Consider the following 13,460-nt stretch of genomic DNA (forward strand, 5'->3'; position numbering starts at 1 on the left):
TTTTCTCATCTCGGCTAATCTAATAGTTGTGAGATGATAGATCATTGTTGTTTTAATGTGCATTTTTCTAATCAATAGTGATTTGGACCACTTTTTATATGCTCATATATAGCTTTAAGTTCTTCATTTGAAAATTGTCTGTTCATATCCTTTGATCATTTATCAATAGGGGAATGACTTGTGACCTTATAAATTTGATGCAATTCTCTATATTTTAGAAATGAGACCTTTATCAGAACTCTTGGTTGTGAAGATTGCTTCCCAGCTTTCTGCTTTTCTTCTAATTTTGGCAGCATTGATAAATTTATCAGTGTAAAAACTTTTAAATTTAATATAGTCAAAATCATTCATTTTGCAGTTTATAATGTGTTCTAATTCTAGTTTGGTCATAAATTTATGCCTTTTCCATAGGTCAGATAGATAGAAAGAATATTTTTGGTCTATTAATTTATCTGTGGTATCACTCTTTATGCCTAAACCCTGTACCCATTTTGACCTTATTTTGGTATAGGGTGTAAGATGTGGATCTATGCTTAGTTTTCACAATACTATTTTTCAGTTTTCCCAACAATTTTTGTCAAAGAGTGAGTTCTTATCTCAGAGACTGATGTCTTTGGGTTTGTCAAATAACTAGATTGCTGTAGTCATTTGCTGTGTTTTCTTCTGAATCTAATCCACTGATCTATTACTCTATTTCTTAACCAGTACCAGGCAGTTTTGATGACTGCTGCTTTATAGTATAGTTTTAGATCTGGTAGAGGCAGGTCCCCTTCCTTTGCATTTTTTCCCCCTTGCTATTCTTGCCCTTTTGTTACTCCAGATGAATTTTTGTTACTATTTTTTTCTAGCTCAGTGAAGTATTTATTTGGTAGTTTGATTGGAATGGCACTGAATAAGTAATTTAATTTGCGTTGAATTGTCATTTTTATTATATTAGCATGACCTAACCAGGAGTATTTGACATTTTCCCAAATACTTAGAACTCACTTTATTTGGGTGAGGAGAGCTTTATAATTGTGTTCATACAATTTCTGGGTTTGTCTTGGGAGATAGATTCCCAAGTATTTAATGTTATCTACAGTTATTTTAAATGGAATTTGTCTTTCTATCTTTTGCTCTTGGGCTCTGTTGTTCATATATGGAAATGCTGATGATTTATGTGAGTTTATTTTATTTCCTCTAATTTTGATTTTCAAAAATGATATTTGGAAGTATCTCACCAGGCAGATTAAAAATCTGGCTCGAGGCATTTGGTCATCCACATAGTCTTCCCTGGAAATTGACATCTAAATTAAAAAAAAGGAAAGTTTTCCTTTCTTATTTCCTTGGTCCTTATGGTAAATTACTATAATTATTTCAGTACTATATGTCAGGTGACCAGTATCAAAAAAAATAATATGCTTGAAATTATCTAATTCTAACAACCAGTTAGCTAATGACATCTGTTGTCAGCTTAGTGTCTCCTATGAGAATTAAAATCCTTTAACTTGTCAAAATGCTAAGATATTTAAGCAATGATAAAAGTTTTTGTGACATCAGATTCTGATTCTGATGTAGGGAACCATGGGTATAGGAAATATTGAAATCATTTGGAAACAAATTTTGTAAATCTTTTGCTTGCACTGTTAAAAAATTTGCCTTCTTCCTCTATCCCTCTGTTAAAATACTCTGTCCTGGAGTCTAACTTTGTTCCCGTTTTGGTAAGAGGCAGCTAGGTTGTGCAGGCTCTGGAAACAACATCTGAGACCAGCCACACCAGAATCCCAGACCCTTTGACCCTTCACCAAGGGACAAACTCTCTAAAGCAGGATTTGGGCCACTCCCAGATCACCACCTCTTCCCATGAACCCTGAGGGGGAATTTGAAGAGACTTTGGACTTTTTTTGCAGACTCCTTTTGAGTCTGGCAGTTGACCTGCCAAGATTAATTAGCAAATCACTTGTTTTTTTCTTTAATCTCTTCTTAACTTTCCTATTTCTTTCTTTTGTATTGTAACTTCTTTTAGTGAATCTCTATTTTCTTTTTACACCTGCATTTCTGGATTCATTATAGTGAATATCGAACAATATGCAACAATTCTTTTTCATAACTACTTCAAGTTCTATTTTAAGAAAAGGAATGTTAGTCAACTAAATTTATCCAAAGAAGGATGAATTGTAGTATAATTAAAAAATATTGTTAAATTTTTTTTCAACGAAATCCATTTTCAACTAAAATTTTTTTGATTCTTTTTAAACATAGGGAAAAAGTTAAAACTGTTCTTATTAATCACCTACTAGATACACATTGATCCAAAAATGACTGTCAAATGCATATTCTCTATTATTATGGAAACTAACTGCATCTTCCAACTCATAATGTGAAGTATTTTAAAATGAGTTTTAAAAACTGCATCGATTCTCAAAATTTTCTATTTGTAACTAAAGGCTCTCAGTAACAATAAATTAAAGAAGTTCCAAAATCATAGATTTGACCTGATAAAATTTGTGTTGAGATATTTCTCTATTAGAAGATACCTATAAATAAACCGAATGTACTTGGAAATGCCTGGTCACTGACAGAATATGGAGATACAGAAATACAGCAGATAACCAGAAGAAAGAAAAAATGGACCAGAATTCCTTGTTATTGTTTACTGTCTTGTCCTTGTACTTTTTAATTATATGGGCTAGTTAATCAAAAGGAGCTGCCCCTTTTTGATCCCTGTAATTTTCCTCTTGACTCTGTAAATACATTTTCTATCCTTATTTCTTCCCCTCTTTCCCCTTCCCCCTCCAGTCCTTTTGCTTGCTGCCTGCCCATTCTTCTAGCAACCCCAAGTCTCTCAGAGATTTCCCTCCAGTGTGCTCCTCATTTTTTTCTTCTACATTTCTTAATTGATCTATAGCTGATGGAATGTTGATCAAAATTGGAGAAATGTTGAAGTGTAATAAAAATGATGATGGTGTTTTTCACAATTATATTTTGGCCAAGAGTTGATTTTTCTTTACCTATTGTGAGAAATGGAATGAGAAATCCTTAAGCCTTGCAAAGAAGCACTTGTCCGGTCCTCTGTTTTTGTTTACTTCCAGGACAGAAAGAATGTGTATGGACTCCAGGGAAGATTAATGTTTTGTCTACAGTTGTATACTTGTATATTCTGTATCCCCTTCTTCTTGAGCCCCCGATAAATATTCTGATTTTTCTCTGACTGAGGTGATTATATATTTTTTATAATTTAAAAAATAATTGATGTTTTGCTTTTCCAAATACATGCTATGAAAGTTTTTTTAAAAACACTCATCCATAGGACTATATATATTTCTAAGATGCGAAATTTCCTTCTACAATGAAAGGTGAAAAATTAGGTTAATATTGTATAACACATTTGTGTTAAGCTGGGGTGATCATCTTAGATGATTTCCACCCATGGGTTTCATGGTAGATCTTAGAGAATAGATTGTACCATACTTCCCTATGTATAAGACATACCCTTTTTTGAAAAATGTGGGGGTCTAAAATCTGGAAGTATCATACAGGGATTGTAGATTTTTTTATTTGCATTTCTTATTTTTTTGCACTTCTTGTCTTTGCTTCCATTGCTGCACATTTGTTATCAATATATTAGGTTACCTTTTGCCATGTTCTGCCCAAAAATGGCTCAGAAAAGATTTTCTTACAGTTCTGAATTCCAGTTCAAAGTGATCCTGTTTGCAAAAGTGAATGGAAATCATATTATTGAACACCAGTTTGTTCCCCTCCAACTGAGAAAACAATCTGGGCTAGCTATGGGAAGAAGAAACCTTACTAAAAATGCCTGGCAGAAGAAGGCCATGAGAGGAAGTCAGCAAAATGACCTGAGTTAGAAAGGGAATTGAAGAGATGGATTGAAGAGCAAAGGGCCAGTGGAATTCCAACGTCCACAAAAAATGGTTCAGTAGGAGGCAAGAAGATTTGCTGATGAAAAGAAGTGTCTGATTTCAAAGGAGGAGACAATTGGTGCTTCAGGCTCATGAAATGGAATGGACTAAGCATGTGTCCATGTACTAGACTAGCTCAGGGAGTGCTTGTGGTCAACCACAGACCAGAGCACAGGCAGGAGAACAGTCAGAGTCTCTCCCAAGACAGTGGGTCATTATCAAACACAGATGAGGGTAAGCTAATGGATGGGAGTTTTGACAGTGATGAGGAGTTGTATGAATTTTATGATGAAAAAAATGAGTTGAATAACTTTAAAAACTTTTTTTTCAAATTTTGGGCCCCCCCCAAATTAAGGTGAGTCTTATGAATGGGAACATCTTAAAGATGGGGAAATATTATATTTTCTGTCTTTTTGTTTTTAATCCTATATTTTAAGGTCACAATATGAATGAAAAGTCATCTTCAGTGGAGACCTTTCTTGATCTCCTAGTTGCTATTACTTCTTCCTCATCTTTTATGACTTTAGATGTATTTTGCATATACTTATTTATATGCATGTTATCTTCCCAAATAGAATAGAAGCTCTTTGAAGGTAAGAACTGTTTAGTATTTTTTAGTATATTCCACAAAATACCTGGCACAATGTAGCTTAATATAACTGGTCTTTTTTTCCTTCATTGCAACCTCTACTTCCAATATGCCATACTGCTTCTATTCTCTTCAAATAACACAGTGAAATAAACTAATTAAAGCTTGTATTGTGTTTTATCAATAGATAGATATACACATATAAACAGACATGTATATTTGTAAAACTATCTCTATCATCATCATCATTTATTATTTATCTATCCTCTATCTAATCTGTCATTTGTCTCTCTTCTATCTAACATCTATCTTTCTTTATCATCACCTATATAATTTCTGTGTCTATCTATATCTATTTAATCTGTTATCTGTCTGTCTATCTATCTATCTATCTATCTATCTATCTATCTAATTTATGATTTTCAAATTGATTAGCTCAGTAGCTGGAGGCAAAAGTTACCCCCAACCTGCTAAGATAGCAGCTGGCAAGCCATGCCCTAACCCAGGTTGCTGTTCCCCAGGTGTGGCTCATTAGCCCACTAGCAGATGCTCCAGCAGCATGCAGGAGAACTTGCATTCCTCCTTTGGGTAGTTTCTGAGAGTCACAGTAGAAAAAGCTCAGCTACTTCTATACTTGGACCAGGAAGTCAACCTTAATTTGGGGGAAGAGTCTTTATTTCAACCTTAAAAAGTCACTATAGATGCCAACGTAAATATATTCAAAACAAAATAGTCATTTGAAATCTTATTTGTATTTTTCCTAGAAAATTTTGTTTCAAAAAATGACCCTTTGTGGGATAAACTAGAGCTTGGCCTTGGGTGGAACTCAATGGTTTTTATATTTTTTAAGTGGTCAATCTTTTATGTTTCAGCTATTTTTGTTTGCTAATAGCTGAACATTAGTAGTTATTTTATATTTTCATTTTAAATAACTTTCTATTTATTTTGCTCCTTGTTTATCACTTTCTACAATAGAGTAGATGGAATGAAGATACAGAAAGAGAATTACTAAACTCCTAGTTTGCTTCTGCCTTTTTTTTTTCAAGGAGAAGGATCATCCAATTGGGAATTTTTCATTTTTCAACTGAGAGTTGTAAACCAAGATAAGTGAAGAAAGAAAAGGACACACTCTCAATGAGTTTTAGTCTTCTGGCCTGGACAAAATTCAGTTCAATATATTTTTTTATATATGATATAAATAAAACACTATTGTTGATCACTGAGGAATCCTGGAGAAAAAGTAAGGTTTCTAGGACTAGAAATAGATAAATGTTTACTTTCAAAATGTGGAAGATGGTTGAATCTTCACAGTACAGTCTAGTAAATGAGTTGATAGATGGTAAAATTTTAGGATTCATTATTTTAAAAGGTGGTTTGTGAACACCTAGGAATGAAAAAAGCCATTAATGTGGGCCAGACTGGTTTACTTAAGACTGGCATATTAGATTTAACATTTTCTTTTTTGAATAGAGTTGTTAGTGACTAAAAGCATAATAGCCAGAAAAAGTGTTCTTTTTAACTCGTTCCTGGTAAGGCCAAATATATAGCATTAAGTTCAGGTCATATTTTAGAATGGATGGAATGATGGAGGATGGAGTATATTCAGAGGAGGGAGACAAATAGGAAGAGTTGAATGAAATCATTTTATAAGAAGATAAGTTGAAGGAAATTGAATATATTGGTGGCAAAGAATGTATATGGCAGCTTTCAACTATTTTAAGGACTTATCTATGAAAGAGGACATTGTTATTCTTCCATTCAGGGGCAAAGCAAGGAGGCAATGGATGGAAGTTAAAGGTAGATTTCAACTCTATAAACAAATTTTCTAAAAAATTAAAGCTGTGCTAAAATGGAAATGTATTCCTTTGGGAAGTAATAAATTCCTTTAAATGGAAGTTTTATAGTGGATGTCATGAGTCCATTGAATGGGATATTGTAAAGAGAAATTTGTCTGGGTATAAAATGGATTAAGATCCCTGAGATAATATTGAACTTTGAGCTTGTTTTTCTAAGAGAACAGGAAAATACTACTTGGCGGATTGAATGACTGCATTAAAAACTTGTATGAATTGAGAGGAACGTTTCCCTGTATGGACTGAGTGAGAGTGGGAGAAATCATAATAGCAATATACAGCCTTCTTGTAGAAGATTCAATTTGTCCTTTTTTTAGCCCTAGAGAGGACAACATTAGGACTATGGATTCCAGTCTCATTTTGGTCTGGTGTCACTATGAGGAAAAACTTCTTACTATTTAGTAGCAGAAAACAATATTAGATATCTTAATGTATATTGTATTGCTTTGTTAATTTATGAATTTCCTCTTATTCGTGTTCATCATGCAGAGACGAGATAACTTTTCAGATATATAAATTGTCAGTAAATGGATTAATGTCTTAAGTATGGGTTGAAGTAAGTGACTTCTTTGTTTCCTGAACTATGAATTTGTGATATTAGATTATTTCAGAAAGCAAGCACTGTGTCAGTTTTTCCTTTTAAATTATGATATTAGATTATATTTCAGAAAGCAAACATTGTGTTAGATTTTTCCTTTTAGGTCCCCAAGCAAAACAGTTTAATAAGTACTCAATAAATGTCTGCTGAATGAATGCATAAACCTGCTATCTCCTTTGAAAAAATGTTTATAATTCACTCTATGCTAATGTTATTTCTATTTTCAAAGGAGTCCAATTTCTTTTCTTGAACTTAAACTTTGAATATGAGAAATAATCAGTTCAAGTCCATTCTGATAATTTAGCAACATTCTGTACTTTCAAAATATAATTTTCATATTGACTGTGCTGCTACATTCTTTTGTAATACTGCATTATTTTCTCCCCTTTGTAGATATCATAGGACTAATTGTTTATTTCTATCACCTCTGGTGATCTAATTCTTAAGAGAATGTAGTTGGCATATCTAATGCAAACAGGGACAGTCTCTACTCTTTCCTCCCTCCCTTGAACTGATAAACCAGTTCACAAGATCATAAATTCAGTGCCAGAAGATGTCATGGAATCTAGTCCCTTGATTTTTACAGACGAGTAAAGAGAGGCACAGAAGGTTAAATGAATTGTTTAACATTATACAGCTAATGTGTACTTGAGGATATGATTCAAAGGGAGTTTTATGACTTCAGGCACTTTGTCCATTACACCATGTTGTCTCAATACCACAGTTGCCTATGAAAGAGATCTGATTGTAATATTTTTTCCTTTATGTTCAATTGAAGAGATCAGTGAGAAGAAATTACTCTTGATGAATGAATTATCCATGGCTATTTTCTTATAGATCAGCCATTATCAGTTGCAATATTATCAGCTGTCAAAGATGGATTCCAATAAAGAAGAAAATCAACAAGTTAAATAAGTATTCATGCCTTTAGTCCAGAGTCAGAATTCAGTACACAGAGGAGGATACTTAAGGCTCACCACTTCCCTGAATAACCAATTTATGAGTACTGAGTAGCCCAGAGAAGAAGAAGCCCAATATACACATATGGGCATGTTTATAAATACATATGTAATATACATACATATATATCTATAAATATATATCTATTGTATATATGTAAATATATGTATATAAAATATATTTTCTGTTTTTATAAAAAGGCAAGAATTCTTAAGTACAAGAACATTTATAAAGGAAGCAATTCTTTAAAGTATTTTGGCAACAATGTGAACATTTTCCAGGGCAGGATAAACTTCTCTGTTGTTTGTAAAGTTTCTTATTTATTCTTAGCAGTATTGATTGTGCATAGAATCCTAATTCTTTTTCCTCTTCTTGCCTTTCCACCTCTGATATTTTGATGCTAGTGGAAAATATCCACAGTTTGAAGAGATAGTTTTAGAATACTAAAAGATATCTTTGCTGAACTGTGAATTTCAGCCTTCCAGCTCTATCAGAAAGAGAACTTATTATTTTTCTCCTCAAATTTTCTTCAAACAAGCCACTCTTCTCAGCTTTACAATTTCCGTCAAGATTCTACATGATTCTATATTATTCAATGATTAATTCAGTCATTCATATTTACAACTTTGGGTTCCTCCTTGAGTCCTCACTTTTTTTTTTTTAGGTTTTTTGGTTTTTTTTTGCAAGGCAAATGGGTTAAGTGGCTTGCCTAAGGCCACACAGCTAGGTAATTATTAAGTGTCTGAGGCCACATTTGAACTCAGGTACTCCTGACTCCAGGGCCGGTGCTCTAACCACTGCGCCACCTAGTCACCCCAGTCCTCACTTTCAATCATCTCATATATCCAATCTCTTGTCAGATCATCATGTCTACCTTTACAACATATATCACATTCGGTCTGCTCAAACATCTACCACTTTCATACAGATTTTTAACTCTTGTCTAAATAATTGCATTGTTCTCCAATTTTGTCTCCTGGCATTGTTTTTTCCCTATTCCAGGCCCTTCCCCTATATATGTTAAAGTGATTTTCCTAAGGCACACCTCTGATGACTTTATCTGAAATCAAGAGGTTCCCAAGTATCTATGAGAACGAATATAAATTCCTTTGGTCTTTAAAACCTTTCACAATCTAGTCCTAATTTCCTTGCTAGTCTTGGTATATACTACACTCCTTTCAGCTTTCTATGGTCTACTGTTTTCATACATAGAATTCCATTAATATCTCTTTGTACTGGATGTCCTCCATGCCTATATTAAACTCTCTATTATTGTTTTTTTAGAAATCTTTCTTTTCAATTCCAAATTTTTTCCTTCTCTCCACCTCTCTCCCACCTATTGAGAAGAAAACAAATGTGACATCCATTAAACATATGAAGTTATCCAAAATATGTTTCAGTATTAGTCAATGTTTTAAAAAAAATCAAGGCAAAGAAAGAGAAAAAATATGTTTCAATCTGCATTCTGAATCTATAAATTCTTTATCTGGAAGGTGAAAACATTTTTCTTCACAAGTCTTTTGGAATTGTTTTGGAACATTGTATTGATCTGTTACTACATCTTTCACAGTTATAATCTTTATAATATTGCTATTATTGTTCTTCTGGTTCTGCTTTGCATCAATTCATATCTTCTGAGGTTTTTCTGAAACCATTCCCATCATCATTTCATTATACAATAACATATCATCACATTATTTTATTAAATTTGTTCAGCATTCCCTTGTTGATAGATATCCTCTCAGTTTCCTATTTTTTGCCATTACAAAAAAACCCCACAACAGACCAAATTTCTATGAATATTTTTGTACATAGAGGCCCTTTTATCACCTTGATCTCCTTTGAGGATAGATTTAGTAGAAATATGACTGGATCAAAGGTATGTACACTTCTATAGCTCTTTGTATATAGTTCTAAATTGTTTCCCAGAAGGTTTGAACCAGTTCACAGTAACCACAGTGCATTAGTGCATTGATTTTTCTGCATCCCATTCAGCATTTGCCATTTCCCTATTATCTTAATTAAACTGATACTATAAGGTGATACTTTAGATATTCTAAAATTTTCATTTTTCTAATCATTAGTGATTTAGAGCATTTTTGATGACTATTGATAATTTTATTTCTTCTGAACATTACTTGTTTATATCCTTTGACTTGTTAATTTATTTTATTTCATTTTACTTTCCAAATTTGGATTAGGTCCCTCATATTTGATAAATGAAATCTTTGTTAGAGACACTTGATGTAAAAATTTCCTCTCAGTTTTCTTCTTTTCCCCCTGATTTTGTATGCAATGTTTTTTGTTTGTGCAAAACCTTTTCAATTTTATATAATTCAAATTATCCATTTTTACCTCCTGGAATCCTCTTTCTAATGATTGGTAATGAACTCTCCTCTCTCCATAGATATGATAGGTAATTTACTCCATGTGTCCCTATATTTCTTAAGATGTATATCACCCTTTATAATTAAATCATATACATAATTTCATATTTTTTGTATATAGAATTAGAAGTTGTTTTTTTCCTACTCTATGCCAGATTGTTTTTCAATTTTTCCAGATGTTTTTGTCAAGTAGAATTTCTTGTTCCAATAACTAAGATCTTTGGATTTATCAAATACTGGATTATTCTGGTCATTTACTTCTCCATGCTATATACATAATCTGGTTCATTGATCCTCCATGCTATTTCTTATTTGTTACCAGATTGTTTTTATTATTACTATTTTGTAGTATAGTTTGAGATCTGATCCTAACAGAATACTTTACCTCACATAGGTTTTCATTTATTATCTTGATAATTTCAATTTTTTTATTCTTCTCTCTGTCTTGATATCAATATCAATATATCTATATCTATATATCTCCATCTCTGTCTCTATCTCTCTATCTCTATCTCTATTTCTGTCTCTGTCTCTGTCTCATCTATGTCTATGTCTATGTCTATGTCTGTCTATGTTTATGTCTATGTCTATGTCTATATATATACATTTATATCATCTATCTATATTTTTATCTATATCCATATTTCCCCCCTAGCTCTATTAATAAAGTCTGAAATTTTGATTGGTTTGAAACTAAATAAAATAAATGAATTTAGATAGTATTGTAATTTTTACTATATTGCCTCAGCCTACTTCATGAACAATTGATATTTCTCCAGTTATTTAGATTTCACCTCTGTTTTTTTTTTGGAATCCCCTCTTTCCTTCAAAACTTAACTCAAGTAACCACTTTCTCTATTGATTCTTTCCTGATTCTATCCTCTCCCACTCTCCAGTTCTTGCTTCCCAAAATGGCCTTGTTTATGTTTTGCATATACTTTACTTATTTATGTTTTTTAGAGTAGGAACTATTTCACTTGAATCTTTAAATTTCCAAAACCTTATATAATGCCTGTCACATAAATGCATTGTTTTCATATGGCCTGCCCTTATAGTTCCTGGTATAATACAAAGGTCAAGTAAGTGCATGGGTTGAATCCATTTTTATCTAAAATAGCATATAAGTTATAATGTGAAGTATCATTTTGCTATCTGATCACACACATAATTTTAAACAGGGGTTTATTTTGGTAATATTGTTAAAGGCAAGTTTAATTTGAAAAGTTTGTGTTTTTGCCATTTGACCCATGGTGAAGGAGATTGTAGTTTAAGATAATCATGGTGATTTTATTCTCTTTCATTTTGTAGAAATAATCAATGACATAAAGATTAAATATCTATTATTCTTTTAGGTTACTCCCATGTTCACAGAATGTCTACTCTTACTGGTTTTGAGCATCAACTGAATTTTGCTCCTATTGAAAGTGGAAGGAAAAATGTTTGTCCAAATATCCTTGAAAGACTTAAGAACTCTGATCAAGTCATAGATTTCATGGAACTCATCCTTAAACATTTCACCTACCTCCAGAGAGAGAGGTAATGAACTCAGAATGCAGATTGAGACAATTTTTTTTGAGTTTACCCAATGTTGTAATTGTTTTGTTTGATTCTGTGTACTTTTAAAAATAAGTGTTTTACTTTTTCTCTTTTTTCAATGGAAGAGATGAGAGGTTTAGAAGAAAGAATTTTATTATTTAAAAATTAATTTGAACTAAAAATTTAAATGTCTAGTTCAGAATAAAATACTATCTGAAAAGATCTCTATAAAATTTTCAGCTAGTGTTTTCCCTTCCTCATCCACCAAATTAAATAGTTTTGTATATTCCTGATAAAGATTATTGGGAGACATTGGATGAACAATAGATTAAAAAGAAAGTTTACTTAGAGTAGTGGTTCCTAACTTTTCTGTCTGTGAGTACCATGGAACCCTTTGGTAGCTTGGTGCAGCTTATAGATCCCTATTTCTTTTCCTCTGCATTCATAATTGAAAGAAATATTAATTTTGAATTTGAAGTTCATGACAATAAAGATATAATTTTTTTTCTTAAACTTCACAATTCTCCAAAATCTATCTACAGACCTAAGGTCTGTGGACCCCATGTTAAGAATTTCTGGTTTAAATCTTTGTTGTTTGTTGACTATTTCAAGCCTATGCAAATTGATGAACTAGGCATTTACACTTGAATACATTTGAATACACTTAATGAACTAGGCCTACATAGAAAACAAGCAGGAGAAACCCTAGTAGTCAACTGCTCAACACGAAAATTTCTTTCATTTCTCTATTTTTTGAAATATAACTCCAACATCAACAAAGGAAAGTTCTGGAGGGTGAAAAAAATAGGACAAGATATTGAGTCATTTTTTGAACTTTATCAGTTCAGTACTCAAATGGATCTGGGGGTTTATTTATTTGAATGTTCCCTTCAAAAATGTAGATCTCAACTCACCTACCTATCTTAAAAAAGCTTTAAGCATGGGTCTGGTAACAGAATTAGGACTGGAGCAGCTAAGTTGGGGTTGGCTAATGAGTGGTTATCATAGCAAATATTTGATGACTGTCTATCAAATCACAGAGAGGCAGCAGTCTGTTATGATGGGGAGAGGACTGGTGTTATTGAAATAAAGTATTTTTTTTTAATTTTTGCAAGGCAAATGGGGTTAAGTGGCTTGCCCAAGGCCACACAGCTAGGTAATTATTAACTGTCTGAGACTGGATTTGAACCCAGGTACTCCTGACTCCAAGACCAGTGCTTTATCCACTACACCACCTAGCCACCCCTGAAATAAAGGATTTCTTGAAGGGTTGAAATATCTTCCAAGCACAAGACATTTATAGATACATAGTGAATTATTTATTTAGCCAGGATAAATTTTTTATTGTATTAATTCTGGGAAGTTTTTGAAATATATTTAATTTAGGAAAAGTTTTATGTTATGTTGGACCCAGTTTAGATTTGGACCTTAGAAAAGGCATTGTTGCAGTAGACTGATGATTCATGCTAATCCTCAGAAGCAAAGGGCTTATTCAGAGAATTCTGTTTACATGTGATAGATTTTCCAAATTTACCTTTTTACTTTTGTGTTTTATTAAGAGACATTTGCATGAGAAGAAAATTTTTGTTTTGTGGAGAAATCCAACAGAGCCTACTGCTCATTTTCCTCCTCAAAAGC

This window comes from Macrotis lagotis, chromosome X (assembly GCF_037893015.1).
Source record: "Macrotis lagotis isolate mMagLag1 chromosome X, bilby.v1.9.chrom.fasta, whole genome shotgun sequence".
Classification (NCBI taxonomy): domain Eukaryota; kingdom Metazoa; phylum Chordata; class Mammalia; order Peramelemorphia; family Peramelidae; genus Macrotis; species Macrotis lagotis.